General features: G+C 54.8%; 1 long non-coding RNA gene across 21 annotated transcripts in view; it reads left to right on the forward strand.

The window, feature by feature from the left end:
- Positions 1-19,486, forward strand: part of LOC103345547 (uncharacterized) — a 39,496-nt gene extending 20,010 nt beyond the window's left edge. For 16 of the 21 annotated variants that reach the window (XR_007915928.2, XR_011382612.1, XR_011382609.1 and 13 more), the window contains one exon: positions 267-19,486. This is a non-coding gene — a long non-coding RNA (uncharacterized lncRNA). The remainder of the gene's footprint in view (positions 1-266) is intronic. The other 5 variants (XR_011382607.1, XR_011382610.1, XR_011382619.1 and 2 more) reach the window with 5 other exon arrangements.
- The last annotated feature ends 744 nt before the right edge of the window (positions 19,487-20,230 follow it).

Here is a 20,230-nt window from a genome sequence, read left to right on the forward strand (position 1 = left end):
CTGAGCAAGATTAGTAAGTTCCCTCCATGCTCCACCTTCTTGGAACATCCACCAGGACATATTTTACCCATTTTAATTAAACCCACTATATTTGTACCTTCTTTCAAAAATTTTCCGTTACTTTTTGCAAAAATTCCTTAACTGTATCACAGCCTAATTAGAATCAATGTTTCCATCCATTTCACATGAACTGTGGACCTCTTACCAGCTTATAAGCCCCTTTGCTCTGCTCCTTGATGCTATGATTATGTACTTTTCTGTGTTAGGCATGGAACCCTGGAAGACAGTGTCATCTCTGCGCTTCATCTTTCTGGAGACGTGGCTGTCAGGCACTTCTGTGACCTCCGTGTTCCAGGTCAGTGTCAGTGTGGATACCTAGAGGAAAACCGCACTGGGGGCCAGAAGCCGATTCCCCTGAGGGACCGGGTGATCACCTGCCTGCCCCTCCTCCATTGGGCACCTCTGACAGCTTGGATGCTAGAGGTGGCTGTGTGTGAGTTTCCGAGTCTCTGCTCCCAGGGCGTGTCCCTGATGGGGCGGATTCTCTCCCAGGGAATGTGTGTGCAGCCTCCGTGTTTGAGGTGGATTTCACCAAGGCCTTTGCACCTAGCACCACGTGTGGTGGTTCTTCCAGCAGCCGGCTGCTTCCCATTGGTGCTCCATGGAAGCCACCTGGCCCAGCTGCTCTCAGGTCCATGGTCGGCTGCTACCTCTGCCTGAGCCTCGGGCTCTGGGCTGAAGCAGCGTGCGAAGTGGAAAATCTCGTGGACTTGTTTCTCTGATCCAGCATAGAGACCTTTTAAGGTGAGTGAGGAAGACTTCTAGTTTCCTTTTGTGATTCTTCCCTGTCAGCCTGTGCCATGCCATTCTTCTTTGCATATTGCTCTCATGCTGGGAGTTCTACTACTGCTGTGGATTGCTTAGCACTTTTCTGAATGTGAGCTCATGCTAGGGGAGAACAGGGGTGATTCTGCCTCTCCCAGGATGGTTGCTTTTCATTTCCATTTTTGCCTGCAGTGGCACCTGCTGAAGACCATTTTTTTGTTTCTAATGTTTTTTAAAGATTGATTTATTTGAAAGGCAGAGTTAAGACAGACAGAGTACTTCTATTCACAGGTTCATTCCAAATGGCCACAGAGGCTACAGAGATGGTCAAAGCCAGGAGCTTCATGGAGGTCTCACACATAGGGCAGGGCCCTAAATACTTGGTCCATCCTCGGCTGTTTCCCAGGAACAGTAGCAGGGACCATCTGCTGGTCCATTCCATAAGTGGCCGCAACAGTCCGCAATAGCCGGACCAATCTGAAGTCAGGAGCCAGGAGCCTCCCCAGGTCCCCCACAGGAATACAAGGACCCAAGCACCTGAGCCATCCTCCACTGCCCTCCAGGGCAAGGAGGGAGCTGGATTGGAAGCAGAACAGCCAGGACTGGAACCGGTGCCCACATGGGATGCTGGCACCACAGGCGGCAGCTTTACCCATCATGCCAGAATGCTGGCCCCTATTTGATTTTATGTTTTTAAGGCTATTTGTGTATTTGAATTCAGAGCTACAGATTGGATTGTGTGTGTGTATGTGTGCGTGTGTGTTCGTGAGACACAGCCCTGGTTATTGCAGACACTGGAGAGTGAAGTAGTGGATATAAGTGTGTTGTGTGTGTTGTGTGTGTGTGTGTGTGTGGTGTGGTGAGCCTTTCAGATGAAAAGAAATAAGGAAATAGAGAGAAGTTTATTTGGTATGAAAAATTTTGAATTCCATGCACAGGTGTTCATTTATTTTTTTTAAAAGATTTATTTACTTCTTTGGAAGGCCAAGTCTTGACCTGCTGGTTCCCTCTCCAAATGGCCACAGAGGCTGGAGTCTTCCAGGTCCCATGCGGGTGCAGGGGCCCAGGTGGGTGGAGGCAGCCATTGTGTGTGCTGGGTCTCAGCGCAGGCCACAGCGCCCTCACCACACCGAGGCCACTGGCTTCCTGGGTGCTCCATGGGAACTGCAGGGGGCATCGTGGGTGGAGCAGGGCGCTGGGCGGCGGCTCCCACGGGTGGGCCTTGCACTGAAGGCCTGAGGCAGCATTGAAGCAAAGGCCTTCGCGGGCCTACGTCCAGCAAGCACAACGGGGCTCCCTGTGGTGAGTGAGGGGGTGTCCCGGGTTCCTGCTGGGGGCTTCCCTGCTGGCTTGGGCCAGGCCTCTGCACCTTGCCTGTTGCTCTGGGGTCCTGCAGGGAGCAGGGCGTGGGCGGAGTCGCAGTGGTGCTGTGCGGACCCTGGAACTTTGCCCAGTGTGTGAGCAGCTGTGGAGAGCAGAGGTGGCTCTGCCTGCTCCCGGAACGGCCCGTGTTCCCCTTTGTGTCCTTGTTGATGGCCCAGCCACCCTGCTCTAGACCTCTGAGCCCCCTGACCCAGGAGTAGGAGCGAACATGCTTGTCTGTTTCCTGGGCTCCGAGGATGGTTTCTGGTTACTGCATTCAGTGTGATGCCGCGCTGTGTGCATTTTTCATGAAAGATCGTTGTCCGGCCGAGGTTGGCCTTTGTTCCTAATTTGGTGATTTCTTTAATATCTCAAAGGTAATTAAGTTTATGCAAAATAGGTTGCTGTGTCTATAGGGGTGCTTTGTAGGCTTTTCCCATGTTTATTCTGTTCTGTGATATATTGATTTTTATATGGTAGCCATCCTTGCATTACTGAAGTAATTCCCAGATGCACAGAGTGTGCGAACCTTTTGTTGGGCTTCTGGATAGGGTTTGGTAACCTTTTGTTGAGGCATGGGACACATTCATAACAGATATTTGTGTGCCATTTTCTTTATGATCTGTTTGTGTTGGCTGTTGGGCTAATGCTGGTCTGATGGAATAAAATGGAATGTTTTTCCTATTTGTCTCCTTTTTGGGAGAGTTTGCGAATCAAGGACTTCAATTATCCTTTAAATGTGTGTTTTCGCCTTTGGAGCCATCTGGTCCTGGACTTTTCTTCATGGTTTTTTTGTTTTTCTGATACAGCAATCTCTTTTCAAATTATAAGTATATTCAGAGTTTTTAGTTTTACTGGAGTCAGTTTTAGCAGTTTGTGTCTTTCTGAATCAGTCTATTATATCTATGTTGACCATAGATCATAGACCATCCAGGTGCCCAACAGGAAGATTTGCTTCCTCCTCCTGATGGTGGTCTATGTCTTTCTTCAAAACCTCCCTGGATCAATGGAGTTTAACAGTTAATGTGTATTTCCCATGAACTCTCTGAAGACCCCTCACACCTGACTCAGTGTTGTCCACTGTCTGGTTCAACCACTGTGGGTTGTGGGCATTGCCCAGGTGAAAGCTGGCAAACTTGTCTTCTCACAACCCTTGCCTCAGGAGGTGCATTTTGGTATTTCAAGAACTTTCCAGACTTGATCAGGTAGCAGTGGGTGGTGTAAGTTGGTAACTATCCGTTCTCAGAAGGAGAGGCTAAGGTCTCCTTGTGGTCTTCCTTTGAAACTTTATGCAGAAGTCATTTCCTAGTCAGAAAGATGGCTAGGAACATAATGCCACATCTGGGTTCTGTGGGACTAGCACACTTGTATGCAATATGGTGTCAATGTTCTTCTCTGAAAACGTACCTGATCTCTCATAGGTTTTACTATTTACTAAAATAGTCAGAGGAGGACGGGTTTGGGGTATAGAGACACACTCAGTTTTTTCAGATACCTTTGCTGTGTCTCTAAAGGCCTGTGTGTGTGTCCTTATTCTGTTTATTACATTGATTGCCCTTTCGTGTTTACCATCCTTGAATTCCTGGAATTATGCTCAGTTAATCAGAGTGTGTAAACCTTTTATTATGCTAGATTCCATTTGCTGATCATTTTTGTATATTCACAGGTGATACTTGTTTGTAGTTTTCTGTATGATGTAGTTTTATTTTCACATCAGGCTCATACTGGTGCCCTGACATCAAATGGCAGGCACTTCTTCTTCATCGGCATCGAGAGGGTTTCTGAATTCTGGTTTTAATCATCCTTGATATGTGTTGGCTATCCCACCAGTGAAGCCATTGGGCCCTGCACATTTCTTCATGGGATTTCTTTCTTACTACTTCAATCTGTTTGAGTACAATATGATCAGATTTCCTATTTTTACATGAGTGACATTTGGCACTTTGTGTGTTTACAGAAAATCATCCACTTTATCAATGTTGTCTAAAGAACTGGCTTATGATTTTCCATAGAGTTCCCCGATCCTTTTTGTGAGGTGAGTAGTGATGTCTGCTTCTTTATTTCTGATCTGAAATAACTTGCGTCTTTCCTTTTCTTTTGTCTTCTCTAGAGAATAGTTTGTCATTTTCACTGATCCTTGCAGAAATCAGCTTGTGGTTCATGGAATTTTGGTCATGTGTTTTCTCTATTCAGATTGATTGATTGCAGTTCTTATCTTTCTTTTACCTCCTTCCATTACCCTTGGGGTTCTTCTGCTCTTCTAGTCTTTAAAGGTAAAAATTTATTGACTTGACATCTGTATTATTTAATATATACATTTGTATCTGTAAAGCTTCCTCTAGCAATATTGTCAAATGAAACATTGTATGGATATTCCCTCCCCCCACAGCTGTCCCTATGGTCCAGATCTGTCCCAGAGCTCACGGGCACTCACTGCTGCTCTCCCAGCCCTGAGCCAGCCCCCTGGAGGGCACAGGTGAATCTCAGGCATTAGCTTCAGGGTGCTGTGCAGATCTCTGCCTGGGGTGGGGGCTGTGGAGCCTCCAACACTCGTCAGAAACACAGAGAAGCCCTGCTGAAGCTGGGCTATGCGGGTCACAAAACTGGAGCAGACATGTTCCAATCTAACACTTAAATACATAGGAACAATTTAATACACGTCAGCATCAAGAATAAAGGCCTAAAGGTTCTCCTTGATGGTGGGGGTGGGAACAGTCCAGTGGCTCCTGGCTCTGTGCTGTCATCTTCAAGCTTTGGGGATGTCCACAGCAGTCCTGACACCCCTCTGCCCTGAAACAGGAAGAGGATGGGGAGGGCCACTGGGTGGGTGGGGGGCTCAATCCAGTGTAGAGGACTCTGTGTAGAGAACGGCAGGCTGCTGCCCAGCCTGGGCAGGACACATGGTGGGCTCAGCCTCTTCCAGGAGGCACCCATAATCCAGGTGTCCCGTGGAATAGGAGGCACGGAGGCCTTGAGCCAGGGAGGGCACTGGGCCTGGTCTCCAAGCACAGGGCTGGCTCTGGCCGGCTCCAGCCTGTGACTGTACCCAGAGTGTGTGGGGCTGCCGTACAGGTAGGGAGTCCTCAGCCGTGGCCCCCAGGCTAGGACGGCCTGCATGGGCCCTGGTTCCGGGGGCTCTGAGGCCCGTGGAGGAGCCCACATCCAGAGGCCTTCCTGGCTGCCAGCATCGAAAGACTCCTCATCTTCCGTGTGTCGGGGCATTTTCAGATTTGGGAGACTCACACACTGGCACAGCCCTCCCCTCCCCCACGAGCTCTCGGGAGTCTCAGAGGGACTGGCCACACGTGGAGACTGTGAGTTCCCCACAGGGGAGCTTCCTCTCTGGGTGGGAAGCTAGAGCCCTGGTCTGCTCCCACAGTGCCCGCATGTCCTCCCCGGTGATCTTGGCCACCAGGGCTGTGGGAGCAGGAATGTGCTTCTGGGGATTGCGTGTCTGCCCCAGGGGCCTGCTGCAATGTTTATTTCCTTTTCTGGAAGAACAGGCGTGGTTTGCTTCTCCACAGCTTCCATCTGGCCTGCAGACTGCCTGCCCTGACGTCACCCTGGGGTCCCCATCACCCCATGTGATGCTGAGGACTCTTGTAGGCTGATGACCACAGAGGGAAAGGTGTGAGCAGCCTGGGGACCCCTCCGGCTGCTCCCGCACAGCCCCCACAGGTGTGGTGGGGCCCTGACCTCCCTGCCTCACTCTCTCATCTCTGGGGACCACTGGGAGCAACTCAGGACCCTGTGCTGTTCCCAACACCTGCTCCACCTGACGTCCCTGTGCCCTGACACAGGACCACCCTAAGGACAGGTATCTGTACCCCTCCTAAATGGCTGAGGTGGTGGTGGTGAGAGCTGGGGCTCTGGGGCAGACTTGGAGTCTGGGCCAGGCCCTCGGGGACAGGGAGTGCTGATTATAAAGAGGTGGCAGGGCTGCCATGGGGCCTCACCAGTGCTTGAACAGCCTGCCCCTGGGCCCCCACTGCCAGCCTCTAGAGCTGGGAAAACCCATCTCTGCTCTGCATGGGGACCCAGGTGCTCAGGTCCTTGATGGCAGCAGCAGGGGACTAGCATGGGGACCCCTCCCCACCAGAGCCCACCAGGAGCAATGCTGTGGATTCTGCTGCTCTCTGTAGGCCCCAGGCTAGGAATGCAAATCTCAAACAGCTACACTCTGGGTTCTGCCCTAGGGGCCCCCAGTGCCTGCCTCTGCACCTGCTCTGCTCACAGGAGTGGACCCGGCCCCCATAACTGGGCTCAGGGCACCAGGGGTCCTCAGATGGCTGAAGGGGATCCAGTGCCAGCTGGCTTTGGCCTTTACTGCACAGGGTCTCTCACAGCCCCACCTCCCTCTAGCCCTGCCCACATGCAGGTAGGACCCTCCCACCACTGTGCTAGGAGAGTCCTGTGTGCAGACAGCTGTGGTCATAGTGCCAGGAGCCTGCGTGGGGTCAGTCTGTGAGAGGCCCCCTGGGCAGGCAGGGCTGCTTCTGATCTTGCTGGAGTGGGGGTCCAGCTGTGCTCCGGGCTCCTGGGGACAGTGAGCCAGGACACCTGCTCCAGACTTGGGCGGGGAAGCTAAAGGCAGGGCCTCGACTCTACCCCAGAGTGGAGGTCAGCCAAGGAGCCAAAGCCACAAGCAGGGCCTAAGGACAGCTCCACAGCCCAGCCCCTGAATCATGGGGGGAGAGTAGCCCCCTTGGACACCCATGGATGTCATGCCTTGCACTGGAGGACCAGGGGCCGCTTTCCCTGGGCAGTGACCCTGGCCATCCCAATCTGTGCACTGTGTGTTGCTGGGGTTGGGAGTGTAACAGGGGTTTCTCAGTGCCCTCCCCAAGTAGACCCAGGACTCAGAAACTTCCTAGTCCCTCCCATAAGTCCATCTCACCACAGCCAGGCAGCTCCTTCATCCCTGCACCCTGGCCTCGGTGGGCTCTGAGGACTTACTGTGATGGACCTTGAGAGTTGTATAGGTCATGGTGGTGAGCACGTGCTCACTCTCAAGGATATAGATGTCCTACATCCTCAGAACCAGGGAGAAAGGCGCCTGGAGGACAGCAGGCATTGGAGGACCCCACGCGTCAGGGCCTCAGCAGGGCCCACAGGGGGTGGGTGTACAGTGGCACCCCCACCCACTCAGGGAACCACACCCAGAGTGATGACCATGTCCTGTCCTGGACCCTGGGCATCTGCACACTTTGGAAGCCACACTGGAGATGCCAGATACCCCAGGGTCCTGGGGGAGGGGTCAGTCCTTGGGCTGTGCTGACACCAGCCTCTGCCACTGGGGGTCTATGGGTCTCCTGCCTCTCACTGTAGGGCTCTGGCCTTTGCCAGGCTCTCAGGATGGGTCCTGGTGGGACCTTTCCCCTCCTTGCTGGCCCTAAGGCTCAGCCTCAGCTTGGACCACCCTCAGCAGGGCAGGACCTGCCTGGTCTGCACAGCAGACTCCCTCCTGTGTCTGCTGGGGCTGGGGGAGCTCAGCCTTGTTCAGAGTCACAGGCCACCAGGACCAGAGAGCCAGGCACTGGGGCAGGGGCTTTCCTGGGCAAGGGGTCCCTGGGGCATTTACCCCATCCAGGAAGCACTGGATGTACCAGTGGGTGGTGGAGTCCTCCAGGCACACGCCCTCCTTCTCCTAAGAAGAGGCAGAGGGGGCTCAGGGCCCAGGGCCCAGGGCCCAGGGCCCAGGCCTCAGGCCTGACTCCCTCTAATCTGAGCCCTGTGGCAGAGCCCCTGGGTGCAGGAAGCCCAGCAGCAGGTGCATCCCCTCTCCCAGCCATGCAGGTTCCTGAAGGGACACAGGTCCCTCAGTCCACTCTGCCCTGGGGACAGTGTCTCCCTGCAATCTACGCAAACTCTGGGGGAACAAGTGCTGGAAAACAACCCAGCACCCAATATGCTGCAGACCCCAGTAACCAAGCAAAGCCTGGCCCAGGAGGGAGTCAGGACCCCTCTCTGACCTCTGCTCCCTGAGCACAGAGTCCCTCGAGAGGAGAAAGGAGATGCTTTACTTACCCGGTTGTCTCCAGGGAGGGGAGCATGCGATGCACAATATCTCCCAGGTGTTGCTGGAATCGCTCCAGTTTTGGGGTGTTTGGTTTGTAGAAACCTGAGTAGTATCAGCCACACCCCCACGTTAGAGCCTCCTCCTAGGAAGGCTGGAGAGCCCAAGGCCGGGGTGGGGTGTACCTGAGCACTGAGGGTCAGGGGAGGCTCGGCCAGGGGCAGGTGGGAACGAACATGGCCAGGGCAGAGGACCTGCTTGGGAGATGGGTGCAGGTGGGTGACTGTGTACAGCCCAGGCCAGGCTGCCCCTGCAGCCCGCTGGGGTGGGTGCTGTCAAACTGGGTGCCTCCTGACCATTCTGACACTCAGGAGTGAGGAGGGGGTGACCCCACAGGGGATGCTGCCTTCTGCAAGTTCCCTGGGTGTGGCTCTGTGCTTGAGAGGAAGCATAGAGTTTGTGAGTTAGAAGGGACACTCGGGACCTGTGTCATATGACCAATGACAGGACCCCTTGTTCTGAAAGTTCCCACACACACGATGGCCTTGGTTGGTTGCAAGGATTTTGGGTTTTGGGGAGAGAAAGGGACTGGCTCAGTCTAGGATTCCTCTGCCAGCCCTGGTTTCTAGGGAGCCCCACCACAGGGACATTGTCCTGCACATTCAGGAGCCAATGAGGGCTGTATATGGACTTGCATGCACTGGTCCCCACATGCCAACCACCTACCATGCATCATGTGCTTGCTGTTTTCCACGAGTTGGGCCAGGGCCCAGAAAGAGTCCCCTCGGTCATGAACATAAGCAAGAACCCCAACACATGGCTGTAGCCCACCTCCTGCCAGACCCCAGAATGCCTCTAGCTGACCTCCCCTGGCAAGAATGAACTCTCCTGGGATGGCCCACCTCTCAGGGAGACCAGGGTCACCCACTGAAGGGCCCAGGAAGATTGAGGAGGCAGCCCCTCTGGCCGCCCCCTCAGCCTGAATCCTGCCACTTGGTGTTGGCATCCTAAGAATTGGAGCCCACATCTCAGTGTTCTTGGAGAATCCTACAGGGCCTGAGCTCATGCAGCACAGGGGGGAGACCAGAAGCAAGGACACCTTGCACCCCCAAGATGTCAGGATGGGCCAGGCTGCTGTAAGAATCCAGGCTCCACACCCATGGTAGCTGCTGGATCCGTGAGCTCCACAGGTGACCTGTTGGCACTTTCTCACATGAGGGAGAAGTAAGCCAGGAAGTGCACCAGGCCAGGGCCGGAACAGGGAAGTGTGCCTCTGTCATGGGTGCAGGCAGTGCCAGGCCCCAGGGCTCCAGGCAAAGTTGGTCAGTGGCAGGTCAGCGGGATGGGGATGCCCAGGCCTTGGTGGGTCACCCATGGAGTCCTGCACCTGCTCACCTCATTGGAAAGGTCTGAGTGGGTGGTTGTGGCAGTGGCATGGTGTGGAGTGGGATTCGGGCCCTTGGCACCTGCCACATATCTGACAGGTGCAATGGCATCAGCAGGACGCATCTCTACTATCTTTTCCACAGCGTAGTCACAGGGCTCATCTCCATCCCCACCCCGACCTGTGGGGCACTAGTCCTGGGAGGAGCATCCCAACACTGCCAAGCTCCTGGGGACTGTTGGGGTAGGACCTGGGACATGATCCCAGAATACTCACCAGGTTGTATACCGAATTGGCCATTAGGTTTCAAATAAGGCGCATTGCCCCCTTGAGCTGAGTGCAGAGCCGTACCGTGTGCTTGCCTGGATTCTGGGCCTTCTTCTTCTCCACCTCCAGCATCATGGCCCACATCTTCCCGCGCACCTGAGCATGGATGCCCTTGTAGATTCTCTGCTGAAACTACAGGAGAGAGGAGGCTCTGGTGAGTGGTGAACGTGGCCACTCGGGGAGGGAGCGCAGGGTGAGACAGCAGGAGGGAGAAGCCAGGGGCTCCGTGAGTATTGGCAGAGGGAGGATCTGCCCAGATGGGGGCCTTATGACCCACAGTGACTGGGGGCCAAGGGCTCAGGGGCACTGGCTCCACCGTGCACTGCCAGCCCCCTATAGGGCTCCTGGAACCACACCTGCCCTGCATGCGGGATTGTCTTCAGCAGTGACTTCAGATTTTCTACCAAGACAGTGTCTTGCGTGTATGGGGAAGGGGTGCACATGACCTGTGTCCCTGGGGGCTGGACAGTTGCCCCTGGGCATCTGAGAGGCAGGCGGTGCCTGGCACGGGAATGGGCACTGCTCAAACCCCAACTCAGCTGTCAGTGTTCCCGAGGGGCCCTCAGCTCCACGGTACCTTCTCGCTGCCATGGTATTTGGAGTGGTTTTTCATCATTTTGATCCATTTCTGGATCCTGCGCACCTGTTTATGCTGGAAAATGAGACAGGATGGCATGAGCCCAGATGCAGGTTTCTGACAGTGGCTCTCGGATGCAGCTCCGGAGCTCTGTGTGTGCTCAAAGGAAGGAGCCAGAAAAGGCACAGACCGTGAGCCCCAGGTCTTCTGTCTGAGGGAGTGTTGGTGGCCTGGCCTCTGACCCGAGCTGCCCCACCCCAATAGGCAGAGCCCCTGAGCTCCAGCCAGGTCACTCCCAACCATGCCAATGAGTCTTGGCAGCTGACAGGCAGACACCCCGAGCTGTGGCTCAGTTCTGGCACAGGTGAGTGTGTTAAGGTGTCAGCAGGTGCCCTGCAAGTACTGCATCGCAGGACCTTATGGCACTCCCACTAACCACTGCCAAGCCCCATGTGCCCCCTCCACCCAGCTCTGCTTCCAGATGACTGGCCCATGGCCAAGGACTTGTCCTTACCTTTGCCCCTGGGATGCTGTCTTGGGGCAATTTCTGCTCACTGGAAAGCAAGGGAGATGGAGAGGTGGTGTGGACAGGTCCCTGATCAGACACTTCTGGCTCCCTAGTGGGCCAGGGAAGAACCAGTTTCATTATCTGTGGGTGATTGTATGCCTAGCTTGGAGATTGTCTGCCTAGCCCATGCAGGAGGTTAGCTGCAAAAGGTGTTCCAAGGAATGAAGGCACTGTTAACAAAGTTCCAACTTCAGGAATTCTTGAGGAAGGCATTCATGGAAGGATCCTCTTCAGGTCAGTTATAGCTTACATGGAAGGGACTTCACCAGGTGCTACTGAGCACGCCCACCCCAGTGAGGTTAAGATGAAAGTTCTACCTCTTAAGTCTTCTCAGGTGAATTGCAAAAGACACAGCTGATTATTCCTGTAAGCCAAGTAGAGGCTTTGAGCAAAGAGAGTAAAGCTTTGACAGTCCTCACATCAAGAGTGCTGCTGTCCCTTCAGACACCTGTGCCTGCCTCTCTCAATTCTCTCTGGGAGCTGCTACTGACATGCAAGTCCTCATGTGTTTTTCTATTGAAATCTACGCTCAAGTGAAATGGGTTTATAATCTATCAGCACCCACTATGTGGGAGTCTATACGGTACATTCTTTCCATCTTATGGGGCACTGGACTTTTGTTCACTTCTTGGTCCTGTTCCACTTCTGTTATGCTACTTAACAAGCTTATCTGTTTCAGAACTTAACTTCTGGGAGTAGCTGACCATGCAGGGGACACAGACATTGGCAGGGACCGAGACCGCTCCAGCTCACAAAGCAAACTTGTTGGATGAGCTAGGCAGAGACTCCCAGCCCCAGCAAGGCAGGGCCTGCACTACGCCCCTCATAAGCAGGAAGCAGCTATAGAAGATGTGATGATTCTACAGCCTTCAGCATCCCTTAGGATTAAGGGACTGGAGTCTCTGAAGGGGCTGTGATGTAGGCGGGCATATAGGATTAGGTTTGTGAGCTGGAAGACCACGCCCTCATGCCCCTACCTGACCACATCTGTACACCCACCTGCCAGTCAGACTAAGCTCTCCTCTTTGGAAGTGGATTAAAGGCCTGGGACACGATGGGCCTGGCGGAGTGAAAGGCTATACTATGGGCAGAGATTTTGTCCATATAGACAGGGTGATGTGGGTGATTCTGCCCCTAGCTGGGGGATTGCCTGCCCAGCCCATGCAGGAGATGAGCCTGACTGCTGGCAGGCAGCAGAAGCCACAGGCACATTTCCCCCACCCTGGCCCTGTAATTGCCTATCAGGGAAATACTTCCGGGTGTGGCCCAGGCCCATCGGGAAGGCTCTAGTCCATGTGACCTTCAAGCTGATGGAGGAGCCTAGCAGGGCCAATATTGGCTCTATCCTATAGACTTAGTGTTGCCCTGAATTAGCTACGCCCCTTCTGTCTGCCCTTTAAGAGGTGTGCCTGATCATTAATAAAATGGGTATGTTCACTGAAACTTGCTTCTTGTCAAAGAAGGCCGTCGCCCCATATCCCACAAAGCCCGGGCCTCACAGGATGAACCCGCAACCCTCAGCCCAGGGGACTGAGATGGGAAGGGAGGGGCTGGTGACCATGAGCACAGGGAGCCCAGGGCTAGGCAGGGGCCCTTGCTGTCAGTGGGGGCTCCAGGCCATCAGAGGTCCGCCTTCCTGGGCGTGTGGCAGCACCCCCACAGCGGTTGGGGGATTGCTGTCCTGAGCAGGGCCAGGCTGCCCAGGGCTGAGGGAGCAGTGTCCCCACACCAGCTCTCCCCAGGAAGTCACCCTGGAACTGACGAGGTCTGGGTGGCCTGCCTGAGAGATGCTCAGTGCTGAGTGTGCACCTGGGGCTGAGGCACCTGGGACCACCACATCCCCCATGGCCCCTCCCCACCAACCCTCCCCCCGTGCATTGGCTGTCTGAGGTTCCTGCTCCCCAGCTAACCCCTCCTCTGCCAGCCCACCATCCCTCCACCACTCACCTTTCTCTCCAGGTTCTGGCACAACATGGAGCCAGAACCCCCTATCTCCATGCTAAGGGGGGCTGCTGAGTCACACCAGAGAAGGCCTGAGATGGCTCCATCCCCCTTAGTGATAAGAGCCCACCATCCAGCCACGGGGCCTCTCTCCTAGACATCTTTGGGAACAGCCTCCAAGTCTGCCACCTGCCCACAGGCCCCACTCCTCCCAGCACAGACCCAGGGGCAGGACCCTCAGCTACAACAACCCCCCACCCCTGTCTGAATTTTGTGTGCCCACAGGCAGGTCCAGAGCCCTGGATGTCACACCACTGGCCTTCCCTCAGGCTGGGTTTAATAAGCCTTTAGCCTGGCCCCTGACCCAGGCACCTGCTGGACAACTGCCCCCCTGCTCGGGTGGTGCCCAGATCCTGTGGACACAGCTCGAATGCTGTTCACGCAAACGTGAACCAGCACAGGGAGCCCTCAGGAACTGCTGCCCAGAGGTCTGTCCCCCGATCAGAATGGGGACAGCCCCACATCCAGGCAGGTGGGTACCTGGTGGCCAGTTCCCAGGAGTATGACTCGTCGAGAGCACAGGGACTAGGGACAGCTGGGCAGGGATAGCCCCTGGCTACCTCCCCTGCCCTCGGCAAGGAAGCTCCTCCCTGAGCCTGGCATCCATGTGTCCAAGGAGCACCACAGCCCAAGCCAAGGGATCTCCATGTACTACTTCCCCCTCCACAACTCTGGGGCTCCCCATAGACAGCTCTCACTTCCTGTGCTGATGCCCAGGATGGCCTCAGTTCTGGGGCAGGGGTGCGGTCTGAAGTCTCTGCACACTGGGCAGAGCCGGCACATGGTAAGGTCAGAATCAATAAGCAGCTGGGAACTCTGCCACTCCCAACAGGCTGGGAACGAGTTGTGCAGCCTCTGGCCATGAAGACACTGAGGTCGACACACAGGCGTCCCCACACCATGAGCTCCACAGGTATCAAGGGCATGGGATGAGATAGCAGGGCCAGAAGGGTGGCTGGGCTCTCAGCAAGGGCCTCCAACACCCAGGCCTCCTGCTAATGAGAGTGGTTGTGGACTGCTCACCCATTTTCAGGAGCAGGGAACCCTGTGTTCTATCAGAAGGAGACATGGCCACCTGGATACCACATGGATGCCCTGAGCCTGGCCAGGCACTGAGGGACTTGGGACAGCGGCATCCAGTCAGAGCTGGGCTCCTCTGTCCCTATCTACTTTCCCCACCCTGGACACCTGCTTTTCATATCAACAGCCCTTCATATCTGCTGGAGGTGTCCTGGAGGCTCTGAGATGCACAGGGCCATCACAGCCTCATGCCTGGGCCTGGGGACTCTGTCCCCCCTGGTGCCCATGCTGCTGGCCCTGGGCCAGGATGTCTGGGACCCTCTCCTGAGGTCTCTGCTGGCACAGAAATGCCCAGGGGTCCTCATCATGACCTGGCCATTCTGCACAGTGGTCAGCTCTGGTAGTGCCACAGTCTCAGCTGTTGGCGCATTCTGTACCTAGGGCCGCCATTTAGCTGCCCATGCCCAGGACCAGCTGCTGAGGCCAAACCATCTGTGGGGCTCCAGTTTCACCTCCTGCTTTGGGACCAAGACCTCCTCCTCCATCAGGTCTTCCCTGAGCTTTCTGGTCAAGTGATGGTGACCAGCAAACTCTGGAGTCAGGTGTTTTGGAAGGGCAATCCTATGTCTATGTGTGCATATTTCTGTACTCACGTGTGCATGTATATACCTAACTGTTTATTTATTACTCCTGGCAAAAAAGTTGTTAATACCAGCATTCTTGTAATACATTTTTAAAGATACCATATGTAACTCTTTAATATACATTACAAATCCTTAATTTTAGAAATATCCAACTGTCTAAATATCCAAAGAATCCCACCTTCCAGTATAAAAATTAATCAGTTTCTTCTATTATATTTGTAAGGAAGAAGAAAATGAATGGGTACCAAAATGTTTTCTAAGACTGAGTTAAATTCTTTTTAAAAGTCTGTGTTAACAGTGTATGTTATGTTTATATTATCAAATTTTAAATACACTCTATAATGGGCCTTGATGTAGTATTTCATATATAGCTATATCTTCCTTTTTTATTTTTTTACCTTTTTAAAAAGGCTTTAATTATTGATTTGAAACTCAGAGTTATACAGAGAGAGGTGGAGTGGCAGAGAGAGAGAGGTCTTCCATCTGCTGGCCCATTCCCAATGGCTACAACAGCTGAAAGTGAGCAGATTGAAAGCCAGGAGCCTCCTGGGCGTCTCCTGAGTAGGTGCAGGGGCCCAAGGACTTGGGCCATCTTGTACTTCTTTCTCAGACAAGAGCAGAGAGCGGCATCAGAAGTGGAGCACCAGGGACTCAAAGCGGCACCCATATGAGATGCCGGCCCTGCAGGCGGGGGTTTACCTGCTACCCCACAGCCTGGACCCTCCCGATGCCATTCCCCTTGGGATCCAGCTGTCTGCTCACAGCCTGGGAAAGCAGAGGAGACAGCCCCAGGACTTAGGCCCCTGACCCCACCCTGGAGTACTGGATGAAGTGCCTGATTCTGCTTTGGCCTGACCCAGCCCTGGCCTTTGTAGCCACCTGGGGGGGGGGGACCCAGACGGACGCCCTCTCAGAGAGAGAAAGAGGCTGGCGACATCACGCACTGCTCCTCTGCCACGCGGCTGCCATGGCCAGCGCTGGGCCAGGCAGAAGCCAGGCAGCAGGAGCTCCATCAGGACTAGCACGAGGGAGGGAGGCTGTGTCCCAGGGACCTGGGCCCTCAGCGGCTCCTCCCTGGGTCACAGCCTGGAGCAATGAGACTGGACATGGGCCTGGGGCATCAGACGCCTGATGCGGCAGCACACAGATGAGTTGTCACCTGGCACCATGGTGGCCAACCATGGGGAGGGAGCCTGCACCAGGCACTGGGACCCTAAGAATGACCCAGTGCCACCAGGCTTAGGCCAGGAACAGGAGACGTTGTTCTGAAGTGTAACATGTGTACAGGAAAACGGGCACATTGCACTCAAATGAATAGACACACAAGCTGGTGAATTTTTCAGAGACTCAGGACACATGCTACAAGCATTAAGATGGAGGAAAAAGCAGAAACGGAGAAACCCAAGAATCCCTCTGTGTTGGGGCCAGTGCTATGGTGCTGTGGGTTAACACCCTGGCCTGAAGTGCCAGCATCCCATATGGGCGCCGGTTCTAGTCCTGGCTGCCCCTCTTTGATCCAGCTCTCTGCTATGGCCTGGGATAGCAGTGGAAGATGACCCAAGTCCTTGGGCCCCTGCACCCGAGTAGGAGACCTGGAGGAAGCTCCTGGCTTCTGGCTTCAGATTGACGCAGCTCCAGCCATTGCAGCTATCTGGGGAGTGAAACAACGGATTGAAGACCTCTCTCTCTCTGTTTCTAACTCTCTCTGTAACCCTGACTTTCAAATAAATAAATCTTTAGAAAAAATCCCTCTGAGCTCTGTTCCAGCCAAGGCTCCAGGATTCTGTGTCTGATAGTAAGTACAGCTTTTTATTTTTTTTTAATTTAGAGATTTGTTTGAAAGGCAGTTATTGATGGGGGTGGGGAGGTCAAGGGAACACACTCAAGGGAACAACTGGACTGTGGAACACCCCATGGAGGCTCTGACCCCAGGCACATCTCTCCCTCATCAGAGTGCAGGCTCAGGCGGGCCTGGCTGGGACCCAAGGGCTGACCTGCAGAGCCCAGACGAGCCCAGAGAGAGGCCCCGTCCCCATCCCTGAGGGCACCCGGAGTCACCAGGCAGCCAGCTCTGCAGGCAGCAGCAGACAGCTGTGGCACAGGAGGCTGTGCGGAACTGGGACAGGTTGAGGCAGAGGGGATGGGCTCAAAGCAGGTCGCTGTACTAGACCAGGGCCAGGCCTGGGGTGAGTGGGGCCAGCCCACAGCACCCATGGCAGCCCTCCCCCCACAGCTCAGTGCAGACACCAGGGCTCAACGGTACAAAAAGGCCCTGCTGGCATCCCCCTAGACCCAGCCGAGCACGCTGGGTGCCCTCTCCCGGGGTCAGGGTGAAGAGGAGCTGGGTTCCAGAATTTGGGCAAGCCAGGGATGCTGCACACGGCCGCCCAGGTCTACGAGAGCATAGAGGTGACACCACAACTGTCCCTATTGTCCTGATCTGTTCCAGAGTCATGCCTGCTACTTTCCCTGTGCTGACCCGGTCCCTGTAGGGCACAGGTGAATCTCAGTCATTGCCTGCAGGGTCCTGAGCAGGTTTCTGTCTGGGAATGGGAGCTGTGGAGCCTCCAACAATCGCTCCCCAGGAACACAGAGAAATTCTGCTGCAGCTGGGCTGGGGGTGGGCAAAAACTGAAGCAAAGAAGTCCCAAGCTAGCAATTGAATACCTAGAAACACTTTAATACATGGTCAGCATCAAGAATAAGGTTCCCTGGAGGGTGAGGAGCTGCATCAGGCACTGCTCCATAAACTGAGTCATTGCCCTGCTCTGGGGATGCCCTCAGCACCTATGATCCCCAACTGGAGTCAGGGCATAGATGACCAGGGAGAGGCTCCTCAGGGAGGGGCACAGGAGCCCCTGAGGGCAGCCATGTAGAGACAGGGCAGGCTGCTGCCCAGTCTGGGCTATACAACAAGTCACTGTGCCCACCCACCCAGCAGCTGTCCCAGGGAGTGGGCAGCTTAGATGCCACTAGCAAGTGAGGGCACCCGGGGCTGTTGTCCCCACACAGCGGTGTCTCGTGCAGTGGGCTGCCAAGGACAGGGTGCAGGCGTGGACTCTTCAGCCCTGTGCCTGGGGCTGAAGGTGACCGAGTGGGACGTGAGACCAGTGGGGCCAGGGCAGGTGGGCAAGGGGCCATCTGGGATTTAGAACTTCTCAGAGGATGACTCTCCTCTGGGGGGAGTGAACCCCCTAGTGGCACCCGCAGGCCCTCCTCCGCCATCTTCTTTTGCCTCTATGGTTTTGGGGAGGAGCAGACTCCTGAGAGACCTGCGGTAACCCCAGGGCCGTGCTGCAAAGCTCGTTCGCCTTTGCTAAAGGGAAAGCAGACGTGGTTTGCTTCTCCACAGGCACCATCTGCAGTGCAGGGTGTGCCTCTGAGACCTGAACCCAGGGTCCCATCACCCTGTGTGACGCTGAGGACTCTTCCGGCCTGCTGGCCCCAGAGGGGAGGGTGTGTGCAGCCTGGGCCAGGGGAGCCCTGGGACAGCTCCGGCTCCTCCTGCACAGCCCCAAGTGTGGATGGCCCTGACCTCCTCGCCTCACTCTCTCATCTCTGGGGACCGAGGCACCAACTCAGGACCCTCGGCACTACCCCACCTGACCTCCTGCGCCCTAACAGTGCATTGGCTGAGTTACCCGCATCTGAGTCCCTCCTAAATGGCTGGAAACGAACTGAGCCTAAGGTGATGGGGGTGAGAGCTGGGGCTGTGGGGCAGACATGGGGTCTGGTTCAGGCCCTTGGGGACAGGGAATGTGGTTTCTAAAGAGGTGGCAGGGGCACCCTTTGTCATCTGACCCTGGGCCACTGTCCCTTTCCAGGTGAGACATGGCTGTCACCGCTTCTGTCCCACGAGCACCCAGGGGAGGCAGCAGCTGGAAGCACACTGGGGCCTCCCCAGTGCCTGTACAGCCTGCCGCTGGGCCCCCACTGCCAGCCCCTAGAGCTGGGACAAACCCATCTCTGCTCTGCATGGGGACCCAGGCGCCCAGGTCCTTGATGGCAGCAGGAACAGGGACGAGCACGGGGACCCCTCCCCACCAGAGCCCAGAGGCCAGCGCTGCTCCTGGTCCCGCTGACTTGTGTTGGCCCGAGGCTAGGACTGCAAAGCCCACATCAGCCTCTCTGGCTGCTGCCCTAGGTCCCACCTCTGTGCCCTCCCCTGCTCCCTAGGGTGGAACTGGGGCTCCACAAATGCGTTGATGTCATGTGGGGCTTCCAAATGTGCCCAGGTGACTTCAGCCCTCACTGCACAGGCTCTTCTACTGCCCCAACTCCTGGTAGCCCCACCCATAACAGGGTACCATGCCCACACCCACTGTATCAGGGTCCTGTGTGCAGACAGCTGTGGCCATCAGGCCTGAAGCCGGTGTTGAGTCAGTCAGGGTAAGGCCCTCTGGGGAGGCAGGGAGAACACGGCTGATGAGGAAGAGGTAGAAGGCCCTGGGGCAGGGCCGCCACGTTGGGACTGTAGTGCTGGGGAACTCTCAGAATGTTTCATTGACTTCATCTCCAGTAGTGCATCGCACAAGTGTGAGGATGCTGTGTTTTCCTTTTGTTTTGATTGTCTTTTCTTGCCCTCTTTTGATTTGGTTCTTGACGCCAATGTCATTTAGAATTGCGGTTTTAAATTTCTCAATATTTTGACATTCTCCCATTATCTTCGTTAATAATTTTTGTTTTCCTACTATTGTTATAAAGAACAACATATATTAGATAATTCATGATATTTATAAAATTGTTGAGTTATGCTGTGTAACCTGGAATGCAGTGCATTGTGGCCAGTGTTCTATGTGTATTGGAAAATGTGTATGCTTCTGTCATCAGCAAAAGTGTTCTCTAAATTAGGTGGAGTCCAATCAATTGCTGATGATTTTGGGATTTCGTACAGATCCTATTTGTTCAGTTACTGAGACTTCAGCGTCTTCCATTACAATTGTGCATTTCCTTATCTCTTTAGCCATGTTGCATTGGATTTTGCTGCCTTTATTTTGAGGGCATGGCAGTGGTCTGTTCTAGCTTGACCACCTCACCTGCTGTCACATTGTGCACCTCGGGCCACCATTCACCTGCCCCTGGCCTGGACCAGCTATGGCCAGCACCCTCTGTGGGGCTGTAGTTTCACCTCCGGCATTGGGAGCGAGACTTTCCCTCCATTAGTTCTTCCCTGAGTCTCAACTGGACCTCTGGGTCAATTGAGGGTAACCATAAACACTCTGGGTCAGGTGTTTGGGTGTGTGTGGGGGGGTATGTGATTTTTACTCCTTAATTAGTAGGCAGAACAGAGAGTGGGAGCTGGAGATCTGCCATCCAGTGACTCTTTTCTCAAATGGCTGCCATTGCCAGCGCTGGACCAGACAGAAGCCAGGAGCCAGGGACTCCATCCAGGTCTCCCATGAGGGTGGCTGTGGTCCAAGTACTTGGGCCATCACCTGCTATCTGCATGCTTCACAAGTGTGGAGCAGTGGGACCAGAAGTGTCACTGGCATGTTGGACAAAGGGT

The sequence above is a fragment of the Oryctolagus cuniculus genome, chromosome 15 (genome assembly GCF_964237555.1).
Source record: "Oryctolagus cuniculus chromosome 15, mOryCun1.1, whole genome shotgun sequence".
Classification (NCBI taxonomy): Eukaryota; Metazoa; Chordata; class Mammalia; order Lagomorpha; family Leporidae; genus Oryctolagus; species Oryctolagus cuniculus.